The sequence below is a fragment of the Pan troglodytes genome, chromosome 20, assembly GCF_028858775.2.
Source record: "Pan troglodytes isolate AG18354 chromosome 20, NHGRI_mPanTro3-v2.0_pri, whole genome shotgun sequence".
Lineage (NCBI taxonomy): Eukaryota > Metazoa > Chordata > Mammalia > Primates > Hominidae > Pan > Pan troglodytes.
This window is the reverse complement of record NC_072418.2, coordinates 46,171,739-46,186,263: the sequence shown is the minus strand read 5'-3', so window position 1 is coordinate 46,186,263 and position 14,525 is coordinate 46,171,739.

Sequence of the window (14,525 nt, the reverse complement as noted above, 5' to 3'; positions counted from 1 at the left end):
AAGGCAAACCTTTCATTATGTTCTTTATGTTGTGATACGTTGTATATGTTTGTATAGAAAATTTTGGGAAATGAGCAAAGTGTTTGGGTTGGATCAACTATTTCATATCAGTCTTTGTTTGTAAGCCACGTTATTGTTAAGGAGTCAGTCAGAACCACCGTTTTTGGTAATTTTACCTGGTTCATACTTGGCAGATCTGGCTGTGAGCAGGGTTTAAAGTTGGCTTACTATATGGAATTATTTTTAGGACACCTTCAATGCACTCTACACTGAGCTAAAGCCAAAAAAAATATGAGGCTTAGCTCCTGACTCTGGATAATCTAAATCTACATTTGCTACATCCAAAGCAAATAATTTCTTTTTATTTATTATTACATAAGGAGTTCATTCTTATTATAAAAAGCATGAAACCAGCAGGAGCGGTGGCTCACACCTGTAATCCCTGCACTTTGGGAAGCCAAGGCGGGTGGATAACTTGAGTCCAGGAGTTCAAAACAAGCCTCAACAACATGGTAAAAGCCCATCTCTACAAAAAATACAAAAATTAAGCATGCATGGTGGTGTGTGCCTGTAGTCCCAGCTACTCAGGAGAGCGAGGTGGGAGGACTGCTTGAGCCTGGGAGGCACAGGTTGCAGTGAGCTGAGATTGTGCCACTGCACTCCAGCCTAGGCAACAGAGTGAGACCCTATCTCAAAAAATAGTTGGCTAAAACCCTTGCTGTCTTTATAATTTATTCCTTCTCTTCTTTTTTTTTTTCCATGACAGCTGCTTCAGGACAAGAAAGTTCTTTTGGTCTCTCAGTTGGGGCCACTGTCAGCATCATGACTGGTGTACTGGCCAGAGTTACTCTCTTTATTATACCAAACTCTTATCAGAGTTTTAGCAATAGTCATTTTACATGTTGGTCATTCACAGATAGTTGTTTTGATTCTTCCTGAAAGCATCTGCAATCAGCTACAGTCCAAAATTGCTTCTATTTCAAAAAAATTTATGGAAAAGATACTGACAAGTACTCTTGCATACAAGTTTCTGAGCAGTTCAAGGTTATATCACTGGACTGTCTATAGACTTCCAAAACTTTAACAAACAGGTTGATGCCTTCATGAAATATGCCCACCAAGACCAAGCAGAACAAATATAATTTCATTGAAATAAATGATAATGTGGATAATGTTTTTATAATTTTTATTTGAAAATTTGCTGATTCTTTAAATGATTTTTTCCAGATTTATGGAATTTTTCTTCTTTTAAGCTATCTATATCTAAAGCAATTTGGTAAAGTATACTTTTGGAAACAATACTTGAAGCCCATTTATTTTTGCTCTTTACCTAACTGTCCCAGGATTGGGAAACTATTCATGAGTATTCATATGTTTATGCTAATACAGTTATTTGCACAAGTTTAGTAAGAATCTTCTCTCTCTACAAAAGGACACGTTTCAAAACATTGGTTATATCACCAAGGCTTTGACTAAGATGTTATATTTGAGAACATACATAGAATGGACCCATAAGTACTGCATGCAAAAGCTGAAGATGGCTTTCATTTGGCTTCCTCATCTCAAGAGGCTTGTAAAAGTTTAATCTGAGACTCCTTATAAAAACTTCTAGGGAAGCAAACTTTAGGAAGAGCCTCTGTGGTCCAATGCTACTCTTGATGCACTTATGTAAAGAATCCCGGCAAAGTTTGATAAGACTAAACCTACTTTGGAAACAAATTTGTCCTACTGGGATTCTCTTTGGTAAAAATAGATATGCCTATAGAGAGAAAAATAATGTTGAAAATAAAAAGTGTAGTATACCTGCTATGAAATTGCAGCTCTGTTCACAGTTTTTGAGTTTTTATTATTCACCAGTAGTCTGGACTAGACCCTGAATTCTTCTAGTTCCTCCCATCCAGTTTTCTCTTATTGAATCAGTAAGAACAAAATCTGCTTTGTTCCTGAAGCCCTATAAGTTGGAGGTGGAAAGCTCAATGTAAATTTCACGGGAAAACCCTCGTGCCTGAGGTATGAGTCACTCAGAGCTCACCAATATGTTTGACACCATAACTACAGACACTCAAACTGAAAACCAGGATAAGAAGTTGACAACTTCACACTGTCAAAAGCTTTTCCCAAGTTGTCAGAACAAGTCTCCACATCAAAATCAGGCTCTTAGCCCTCTTAATTTGTCCATGCTTATGCCTGCCTCTTTCACGTGGCACGATGATGGTATCATTAGAATTTCACATGAAGTAGCTTCTGAGAGTAGCGTAACAGAGTGACAGATATATCATGTCACCCTCAAATTTTTACGTAAGATATCATTTAGTCCACCCAACGGCTGACAGTAGCAGCATCTTTAACACAATTGTTTGTTCAAATGTACAGTGGTCCCTTTTAAAGTTACATTTTCAGACTCACTTGTTCTCACTCCCTGTTTTAATTTAATGAGCCATTGAATGCTACATAATAAAATTGTTCCCTACCAGCTGAAGAGGGAGAAGCCTGTGCAGTTTCTGACACTGACTGTTGCACATAAAGAAATATATCGAGTATAATAATGACTCAATCACAGAAGTTACCAAACATACTACTTGGTTAAAATTGCTAGACTCTTCTGGCTCACTCTTTGATCTATTCTATTTTACTTGGTTTGCATTTTGCCTAAAGTGCATACTCCAAACTTTTGGTGTTATCCTCCTAATAGTCATACTAGTAGCATCTCTGGTGTGATAAATTCTATAGGTTTTTAAATTCTATATTTTGGTGTGGTGAATTCTACAAAAGTTCTTAAAAAGTTTTGTGTGCAGCCATCAACAAATACCAAAGGGTCTCTCTTTGGCTGAAATGACAAAAACTCAAAGAAATGTGTGATCAGGAAGACATCATAAACTTATAAATGATGGAAGCCCAATATGATGGTCACCGAGATGAATGCCAATGCTTTAAATTTTGGTCACACTCTCACCTAAGTGAGAGCCTAGAGACTCCAAAATAGAACCACTCCTGCTAAATGCTACAGTCTACAACTGAAATTTTAATGAAGCAAAGAGATACCAGAACAGACCTTTGTTTTTTGTTGAAAAGAGGAGATTCCACTCTACCTGAGACAGCATAAAAAGTTTCCTCTGCTTTAACTTTTACAGAAAAGAGACCTGAAGTACCCTAATGTTCACCAATTTATTTATTTATATGACATTGTTTACTGGTTCCCACTTGACAAAACCCACTGTTTTGTTATTGTATAGCCCAGGGAGGGCTGTCACTATATTTGCAGAGTAAGAGCTGCCTCAAATAATAAATGAAAAATAAAATCTGTAACTACATTAGTTGTAATTTTGTCTTCTGATGCATGCTCACACCCAGCATTGGCCAGTGGAGTTTCACAGGCTCATCATTCTCACACCGATGCCCCTGCTTTTCTTTGTCACTTACAAGGACACTTCTGATTACAATGGGCTCGCCCAGATAATCTAGAACAATGTCCACATCTTAAGATTTTAATTTTATCACCCCTGCACCATGTTTTTACCAAGAAAAGTAAATGCACATGTTCCAGAGCTAGGGTGCAAACATTTTAGGAGTCCATTATTCTGCCAACACAGGTAACTTTCATAAATGTCACCCACAACAAAAACTTCCTTTGCCTTCCTTCTGTGTCTCACTTTTCTGTCTGTGCACAAATGTCAAGGTAAAAGACACAAGCTCAATGAAGTAGCTGGATGACTCTAGACCACTCATTTGAGCTCCCTCAGCCTCTTTTCTCATCTTCAGCAGAAGTGTGACCCTTTGTGCATCAGAAAATGAAAGTGGAAGAGTAAATCAAAATGTGTAAGATATTAGTCAAAGAGCAAGGTACCAGATGAGCCCTTGGGTAAACTTTTTTTTTTTTTTTGGGATGGAGTCTCATTCTGTCACCCAGGCTGGAGTGCAATGCCATGATCTCAGCTCACTGCAACCTCCACATCCCAAGTTCAAGTGATTCTCCTGCCTTTAGCCTCCTGAGTAGCTGGGATTACAGGTGTGTGCCACCACACCTGGCTAATTTTTGTATTTTTAGTAGAGATGTGGTTTCACCATGTTGGTCAGGCTGTCTCAAACTCCTGACCTCGTGATCTGCCCACCTCGGCCTCCCAAAGTGCTGGGATTACAGGTGTGAGCCACCATGCCCAGCTGATAAACATTTTTATCAGAACTTTCCTTTCACCATTCCATTTCTGTCACCCTCACCCATCTTCTCCTCTGACTTTTTTCTCTTCAGTGACTTACTCGGTCTAATACACTGTTTAGCATCAAAAGCCACACTACAAATTCTTTTGTGACTCTCTTGGAATGTTCCTGTGATGCCCAGAACCTTGGAAGACTAAGCCTTACATCAGTGTGCCCCGAATATGAGATATGGGGTCAAAGGAGATTATTTTGGAGCTTTAAGTTTTAAAGACTGTGCTGCAAGCTTTCAGACTTTCATGGGGCCTGTATCCTATTTCCTTCAGCCTATTTCTTCCCTTTGGAATGGGAGTATTTACCCAATGCCTATACTTCCATTGTGTCTTGAAAGTAACTAACTTGTTTTTGAATTTACAGGCTCATAGGTAAAAGGAACTTGCCTTGTCTCAGATGAAACTTGCTATTTTGGACTTCTGAGTTAATGCTGAGTGAGTTAAGACTCTGGAGACTGTTGGGAAGCCATTCTTATATTATTAAATGTGAGAAAGACATGAGATTTGGGAGGGACGATGGAGAGAATAATACTTTTTTGGAACTTTACCCCCACCCAAATCTCAAGTCAAATTGTAATCTCCAAAGTTGGAGGTGGAGCCTGGTTGGATGTGATTGGATCATGGAGGTGGTTTCTCATATTTTAAGACCCTTCTCCTTGGTGCTGTTGTAGCAACAGTGAGTTTTATCTGGTTGTTTACCAGTGTGCAACCCTTGCTCTCTTCCTCCAGCTCCCATTATATAAGATGTCTTCCTCCACCATTGGCTTTCTCCATGATTGTAAGTTTTCTGAGGCCTCCTCGAAAGCTGAGCAGATGCCAGAATCATGCTTACTCTACAACCTGCTGAATCATGAGACCATTCAACCTATTTTCTTTATAAATCATTCAGGTTCATGTATTTGTCCGTAGCAATGTAAAAACAGACTTACACAGCCTTATTCTCAGTAGAAAAAAAACTAGGGAGTAAATCATTCTAACTATGTACCAGATGCAAAGCCCAAGACAAAGAACAGAGCTATGAAGAAAATGCCTGGATAATCTCACCTCTCCCAGCATGGCCAAAAGGCACAGCCGGAGGATGGGATGGGTTTTGTCCCCAGTTCTTACTATGGTCACTCATCTAGAACTCAGAATTTAAAGCTTCAAATATAAAGACATAAGCTCACAGACAAATTAAGAAAATGTATATATACAGAAGAAACTCTTTGATGACCTTAAAACATCTAGTAAAGACAATATAAACCTGCCTGCCAACAGACATAGGCAAAAATGTATAAATTAAATTATGAAGACATTTCTACTTTATTTTACCAACAATTTTAAAACTATCTATGTTCACCAAAGGTTACTAAAATCACATATATAGAAAAGCATTTGGGCTTATTCCCTTAATTTGTATGTACCCATTTATTTTTACATTAATTTGATACTATGTGTCAACAGTATATAAATGTGTGACATAAACATGTATGTGATAAAACATATAACATATATATGTTCACATAAAGATAGAGAGAGACAAAAAGATTTTAGAATTTTGATTTTAGGGCTTTAGGCATGAGATCAGTAAAACCCATCATTTTAAAGGATAGTTGGATTCAAATTGCTTTCTTGTAAATGGTAAAGGTTAACATTTATCTGAGGAGGGCTTTACCAAGTTTTAGAGAAAATACATAGCACATTTACATCTCAAAGCAAAGAGAGAGAGAAATAACTTAAGCTTTTTCAAGAAAAAATTTGGTGTGTTCAAGGAAGATTAAAAAGATGCCAAGGTAACACAACAATAACAGAAATTTACCATGGGGTTTTATTTATTTATTTCTTATTAGACTTTAAGTTTTAGGGTACATGTGCACAACGTGCAGGTTAGTTACATATGTATACATGTGTCATGTTGGTGTGCTGCACCCGTTAACTCATTATTTAACATTAGGTATATCTCCTAATGCTATCCCCCCCCACTCTTCCCACCCCACAACAGGCCCTGGTGTGTGATGTTCCCCTTCCTGTGTCCATGTGTTCTCACTGTTCAACTCCCACCTATGAGTGAGAACATGCGGTGTTTGATTTTTTGTCCTCGTGATAGTTTGGTGAGAATGATGGTTTCCAGCTTCATCCATGTCCCTGCAAAGGACATGAACTCATCATTTTTTATGACTGCATAGTGTTCCATGGTGTGCATGATCCACATTTTCTTAATCCAGTCTATCATTGTTGGACATTTGGGTTGGCTCCAAGTCTTTGCTATTGTGAGTAGTGCCACAATAAACATACCTGTGCATGTGTCTTTATAGCAGCATAATTTATAATCCTTTGGGTATATACCCAGTAATGGGATGGCTGGGTCAAATGGTATTTCTAGTTCTAGATCCCTGAGCAATCACCACACTGACTTCCACAAGGGTTGGAATAGTTTACAGTCCCACCAACACTGTAAAAGTGTTCCTATTTCTCCACATCCTCTGCAGCACCCGTTGTTTATTTAGAGACGAAGCTTTTAATTTGGTCTCTGTTCTTCAACTGAATCACTGTGCTGAAGATAGAGCCCATTAAGCAAGAGGGCCAACAAAGTATTTTCAATTTTTAGATTCTAATCATTTAAATATGTAAAAAAGAGAACCAATTGGAAGGGACAACATTTAGACATTAAAAATCAAGGATTTCACTGAATCCCAGGTCCCCAAGAAGAGGAAAATGCAATGGGGACCATACTTTGCAACACTTCCACAGAGTACTTTGCTACAAAGATATTTCCTTAATTGTTTAAACTGTGTCTTTTGCATCTATATATGCAAAGAAATGAGTAGCCCTCTGAAGCTAGAATAATTTATTATAACCACTGTTAGTCACCTTCAAAACCATAGCTCTTACCACTGACCCAGCAACCATTACACACACAAGGTCAAATACTTTTACAGTACAAAGTAATGTAAAAGGCAAAGAGGTCAGGTAACACAATGGAGAAAAGAGCAGAGTTTTAGACCTGAGAGAAATCCGTTCACTTGCAACTCTTGGGGTTCCATGAGAAAAAAAACTATGGTTACTCCCCTACAGGAGAGTCTGTGTCATCTTTTCTGTTTTCCTAAAGGGGTCCTAATGCAGGAGTTATTCAGAAATTATTTTTAGGCAGCTAGAAAGGGTAAAAGAATTCTTGGTGGAATTTTCCTTTAATAAAATGCAGCCCCCAAACCATTTCTAACAGAAAACAGACTGAATGATCAGGCTGCAAGCATAGATATGCATATATAGCTGCAGGCAACTAAGAGCCAGGTACTCCCAATATGGCGGTTCCTGCTCTTTTCTCCTTGTCACCACATGTGCAGGTGTCATGGTAACCACCAGGTAGAAGTCACATTTGCATAATAAAAGATTAGGGTGGGAGGGCCAGTCTTTTCTCGGGCTATTTAAACGGCACACCTGGTCAAAACAATCCCCTGGACCCTATGTAAATCAGTCACTGCCTCCTCAAGTCTCTGTACAAAATCAATTGCATTCCACCCCAAATTGGAGACCCTCTCTTGGGTGACTGTTTTCTCAATATGAGAAAGCTTTTCCTCTCTCTCTTCTTTTTTGTCTGTTAAATTTTTCACTCCTAAACCCACTCTTCATGTGTTTCCATGTCCTGAATTCTTTTTCAGTGTGTGACAAAGAACCATGGATAGATTCCCAAACAGAGCCATTTTATTTGGGAGTTCTCATCTGGGATTGTGATCAGAAGAGAAGACAGAAACATCAGAATGGTGAGTATGGAGCAAACCTCAAATCTGTCCTTTAATTTCAAGGTTCTCTTCCAACTAGTTTCCTTTCATGGAGAACCTCACCATCACATGAGGCTGGGGGATGTCCTGGAGCAGCTGAGAATTTCTGGCCAGGACACACCCTGATGTTATTCAAAGGCTCTGGACTGAACACAGCCTCCGGCATCCCATCCAGATGTTGGTAATGGGTCTCCTAATTTGCTATCCTGTTGCAAATTTGTTCTTCCTTTCTATCCATGGTCTCTATGTCTCCTATTCTTTCTGTGTATGCAATATGTAGAAATTTTTACAGTTCAGGGAAACACTTCTGTTAGGAAGGATCGGTACATGCTATAATAACTAACACAATAGGTACCTCCCTCTCTCTCTGTCTCTCTCTCTCTCCTTCCTTTGGTAAGCACATGGTATTTCTAAGCCAACAGTGTCACCTAGGGGAAACAGAAATCCTCCTCATGAGGCACTTTGTTGGTCCTTTGCCATAACACTGCACTTTTTCAATTGTCTCTTTTTGCACTGATAGAAAAGCCCTTTCTGTGAATGGGAAAACTCTGCTTTCAACAGTTAGAGGTAAAATGTCTTCCATAGCCAAATTTTAGTTCCAATATTGTCCCATCAGCAGGAAAAACTGCCATTAGGTCCCTATGTTCATTTAAGGTACTTAGTCTATCTCCAATTAGAACATGATTTAATTAGTTAGGACATTTTAAGAACAGAGTTAACCAGGACCACTTTTCTGAGGGTAAATATTTTAGCACGGGCCATAACTGGCAACTGGCACATTCCCTCTCTTAAAGAAAGCTTGCTAAAAGGCAACTGCTACAGTTTCTCCAGAGATCAATTTTTCAGGAAGCCAGGCAGATCACAGGCAGATAAGCTAAGGTTGCATGGGTAAAGTGTGGCTAATCCCATCACTTCATTTATCCAGTTCCATGGCTTACAGGGCCACACCTACAACCATGGGCGGCACATTTAACACAGTGCCAGGACTCAGGAACCAAGGAGAGAAAACAGTTGGGGGGACGCTCCCACTGTCTTCCACTCCACTCTGGGTCACAATGAAAGACGGAGGACTATAAGGACACTTTCATTCTCACTTCTTTTTCTAGATGGCTAACAGAGCATCTTCAGCTTGCACCCCTCTGGAGTGCACTCTGAGGCACTAGAACTCTTTTAACCTCAGGACTTTCAAGAGAAAAGCAACTCATTCTATTTTGCACAATGACAGGGCATTTTTACTAAACATTTACAAGCATTGTAACAGCAACCCAGATTTTTTTAACAGCCATATCAGGCAGGCCTATAAAGAATAATCCCCTCAAATTAGAAAAGCAACTTCCAAGGGAACCATCTGAGAAGAATCTCCATAATTTGGGGTCCTTCCAAGTTCCCTTCTCATTACAGGACCTTAGGCAAATAAAGTAAGACTTAGGCCAATTTTCAGACAATCCTGATAGGTATATAGAAGCTTTCCAGAATTTAAGTCAGGTGTTTCACCTCACATGGAAGGATGTTATGCTGCTCCTAAACCAAACCCTAACTGTAGCTGAAAAACAGGCAGCTCTGGAAGCAGCAGAGAATTTTGGAGATGAGCAACATATCTCCTATAATACACCAAAAGGGAAGGAAGGAGATACAGAAAGTGAAGAAATAGCAGAAACACCATTCCAAATAAGAAGTGAAGCAGTACCTCTTGACAACCCTGATTGAAACCCCAATAGCTCTGCAGATGAATGGAAAAGAAAAACTAAGGCCAGACCTCTTAATTCCTCTAAACTGTCTATGATAGACTGAAAGCCAGATGAGAATCCTGCAGCCTTTATGGATAGGTTGAGAGGGGCACTATTAGTGCACACCTTTTTATCTCCTGATTCAGTCAAGTGACAGCCCATTCTGAAAGATGAGTTTTATTATACAGAAAGCTCCCAATATTAGAAGGAACCTATAAAAGGCAAGCTATAGTAGCAGATAGCACCTTGGAAAACCTTCTAAGGGTAGCCACTTCAGTCTTTTATAATAGGGACTAGGAGAAGGCCCAGAAGAAAGAGAGAAAGCTCAAGAGAAGGACAAAGCCTCTAGTAGCTGCTTTGCAGAGTTGCAAGTCCAGGATCCCAGAGGTGTATCCACTAGTTGCTCTCTGTGTGGCAAGCCAGGGCATTTTAGGAAGGAGTGTCCAAAGAGCAAGAGGAAGCCACCTTGACCCTGTCCAGCCTGTGGTGGAGACCACTGGAGATGCAACTGCTCCCAGAGATGGAGGTCACTGGGTTCAGAACCAGTCTCACAGTGGTCCAGCAGGACTGAGGGGTCCTGGGGCTCAAACCCCTGGCTCCAGCAGCTCAAACTGCCATTACAGCACAGGACACACAGGTGATTCTGGAAATTATAGGAAGGAAAGTAGACCTCCTTCTAAACACTAGATCCAGTCTCTCTCTTTTCTCCTTTCTTATCCAGGCCTCCCCTCTTCCCATAGCACAACCATAAGGGGTGTCTCAGGAAAAATTCTAATCCAATATTTTTCTCAACCTCTTATTTGCAGTTAGGAGGACCTATTTTTTACACCTGCTTCCAAACCACTGTCACAATAGCTCTACTAATCAGAAAAGCCTCCAAATTAACCCTAGGAAAAAACGGTTTACACCCCACTTAATGTGGCAGAATTACTTTCCTCTAGAGGGAGCTCTTAGCTAACAATCAGCTGGTAAAGCAAGAAATACGTAAAGTAGGATAAGCAGTAGTCACTCTAAATAACATCTCTCTTCAGGTGCAGATGCTCAATCAGCTAAACAAATAGTTATTACAATAGCACTTAAATTAAGCAAGGGAAAGGTAGCTAACATTTACACTGATTCCAAGTATGCTTTTTGAGTTCTTCATGCTCATGCTGCCATTTAAAATAAAAGGCATTTTCTTACCACCAATGGATTTCCTATGAAATATCACCAAAAAATTAACAGGTTATTATCCTCAGTTTTCTTCCATGTGAAATAGCAGTGATACATTATAGGGAACATCAAAAAGGGATCAGATGAAGTAGCCAAAGGAAATAGTTTCGCTGATCAGGCAGCTAAGTCACTGGCAAGGCATCAACACACCTCAAAGCCTTCTAATCTAGGAAGACTCCGTAAGATAAATTAAACCTCAGTACCTTCCTGCAGAAATAAAATAGGCCACTTCTCAGGGTATTCTTTCCAGTCCTCAGAATGGCTGTAGTCAGAGGATGGCAAACTCCATTTGCCAGCCTTCAGTCAATGGGAAGTCCTTAAAATCCTACACCAAGCTTTTCACCTAGGAAAGGATAGAACTTATCAATGTGCTCACAGATGATTTTCATATAGAAAATCTCTAAATTGGTTAAGCATGTAACCTCTCTAGCTCACTTCCAACAGGAATTGACACATCTAGCAAAAGCCCAACCCCAGGAAATAGGACCACCCTTATTTAACCCAGATTTGGTATTAGCAGAAACTCTCTTCTCTCTCTCTCTCCCCTTAAGTGAAGTGGTTAAAATGGCACATTATATATATATATATATATATATATACACACACACACACACACACACATACACATATACATATATATGTATACATATATACACATATACATACACACATATATGTGTATATTTATAGACATATGTATCTACATATTAAATTTATATGAATATATGCTCACATCTAACGAATATAAGTATGTATGTGTTTCTATATATACACTCAACCACAATTTTTTGAAAAGTGTTTGGTGAAAAAAAAAACCCACTATGTAAAACACACCCACCCTAATCAGATAGCCCTCATATACGTCCATGCAGACCTCTCATGACATTATCTGCAGACAGGTTCAAGGATTTAAGGACATGAAACAGTCCAGGAAACGGCACATGCACAACATAAATGTATTTGCAGAAACTGAGAGCAAACCTGGAGGTACGAACCTCAGCACTGCCAGGACACATACCCTCCCCCATGGATTCTGACTTTATCTGACCAAGTCCACTATCCAGATCTTGTTGTGGGGCTGGGGCAGAGAAAGTCACAAAGCCTGTTCCCTGGACACTCTGTGTGACACACAAGACCACCCCCACCCCATCATTAGGTCTCCCCACACAGGTCTGACCATCAGGCATCGTGAGGAGGACTCTAGCGTGGGCTCAGAAATCACACAAAGGAATTAGCCACAGAGAGAAACGCTGAGCTAGAAAAGCTGTTTGCTGACATGGGACAGGGTCCCAGTAGTTCATGAGTCCAACTCAGTCTGAATTTCCCTCATTTCATAAGCCAGGCACCCCTGTGAAACAGCTTTTTCCCACGGTCTCCTCTGAGGTAACACATTAGGGTCCCTCGCTGTCAAGATTCCAGAGATGGAAGAAACCTGGACAGCACACATCCCAGCTTCACCCTTCCTCCCTCCCTCCCTCCCAGGAATCAGGGCTCAGGGCTCAGGAGGAAAGGCACAGCCCAGTGAGGCCAGAGTTGGTGAGATGTCTGAAAGGTGTTCAGTGAAAAAAGTGCATCCCTCTCTCATTCTACCTGATGAGCCCTTTCTTGCACAGCTTCCTCCACCCTGAGGACTTCCCCAGACACCCTCTCTAACAAAGCTGACTGCTCCGTTTCCTTTCTGCTCACACTGAGGCCCGTCCTGCCTTCTGGTAAATGAAAAATGCACCAAAATCAGCCAAAGCAGCCACCCCTGCCAGGAACCATAATAAGGTAATGTCCCCGGGTCACCAAGAGAATTAGCTTCCACTGTGTCCCAGTCCAGGGCTCTTTCCCTCTGAGAGGCTGACTCATGAAACAGGCCAACAGAAAGAGATCAGTGGCTCCTCCATCCATTCTTATAATCACCTGACAGGTTCTTGCCCTCTGCACAGGCAAAGCCAATTTATTGAGAAGGCGATGTGCAGTAAACAATGGTTTTACTTAGCCCAAGGCTGCCAAACAGGAGGACAGAAGTTTATTATGACTCAAATCACCTTCCCCAATGGCTCTGAGGTTAGAGTTTTTCAAAAACTTTGAGGGGCAAAGGTCTAAGGAATAAGTACTCTTGACCGGCTGGAGATGAAATGATGCACGTAGGGGAAATGGTCTGTATTTGTTGAATCTGCCTCTGAGTGGGGGCCACATGACTGGTTGAGCCATTGGTCATGAGTCTAGATGAGGTCAGCTGGTTGCCAGAATGCAAAAGTCTGAAACATCTCAAAAGATAAATCTCAGATTCTACAGTAGTCTTGCTATCTGTAGGAGCAACTAGGAAAGTCACAAATCTTGTGACCTCTGGACACATGACTCCTGAGCAGTAAGGGATTATAGAAACTATGCCTGCATTTTAGCAGAATTTGGGCCCCTCCATAATTCATGGTCTTTTCTTAGACTTACCAAGGTAGTCCCCGACAAGGAGGGAGCTAATTTTCAGGAGGGACTATTATCATCCTTGCTTCAAAGTTAAACTATAAATTCCTCCCATGCTTACCCTGGCCTATGCCCAAGAATCAGAGAGGACAGCCAGCCTGAGGCTAGAGGTGAGATGGGGTCAGCCAAGCTAGCTTTCTCTCATCATCGTATGCTTTGCAAAGGTGGTTTCACTTTCTACATTGACTCACCAGGGGGTCAGAGGCAGAAGGACAGACCTGCAGTTTCCAAAGCCCATGGGCTCATTTCACCCATTTCACTCATGACTCCATCCTCAACCTGCTGTGGCACTCATATCCTCCAGTCATGCCCTAGAGACTTCGAATTTCCATCAGGTATGTAAGTAGTTTAAAAATTTTCACTCAGTTCTAACAACAAGTAAAAAGCTGAACAAACTGAAAAATCAACAACTCGTTTAGATTTCTCAGGAAGCAAGGTCTCAGTGCTAACTGGCCCACATATTGGAGAGACCCACAGGCAAATACAGAGCAGTGCACCGTACCTGAGCAGAAACACAGGCACAGAAACCCCAGTGGGAACCAGTGCTGGGGTCAGAACACCTGAACTCTAATTGAGGAAATTCTGGAGGCTCAGTGTGGACACAGCACAGAGATAAACACAACAGTGGATGGGTTAGTCTTGGGAGTAGGGGAACAGTTTTATGACTTTTACCTCCTGGAGCTCTACCAGGTTCTCACAGTCAATATCAAACAAGAATCCCTGCATCCTTCTTGTAGGAAGAAGGGAAAAAAACACTTGGAAAGTTGTCAGTGAATTATATTCTTCTTGGTAAGACCTACATTTAAGAGAAACTATTTCACTGCCGCCTAATTAGCTGGAGTTTGATGGGAGCTTAACTGGCCAGGGGGAGGGGAAATATCCAACTCCAGCCTCAAGTCATCATATCCCACCTAATGGAAAGAAAAACCTGAGAGGCACTTGTGACATTCACAGCCCAGGACACAGACCTCATCCAGAACCACAGAACCCTTCCCTCCCAACACTCACCACCATGTCACTGAATGCCTGCTCACTCAAGTCCCTTTTACCCAGTACATCATGTGTAGTTTTCAAAAAAATACAAGACAGACTATGGCAAAAAAAAAAATAATAATAATGCAGTTTGAAAGACAGAGCAAGGATCAGAACCAGAC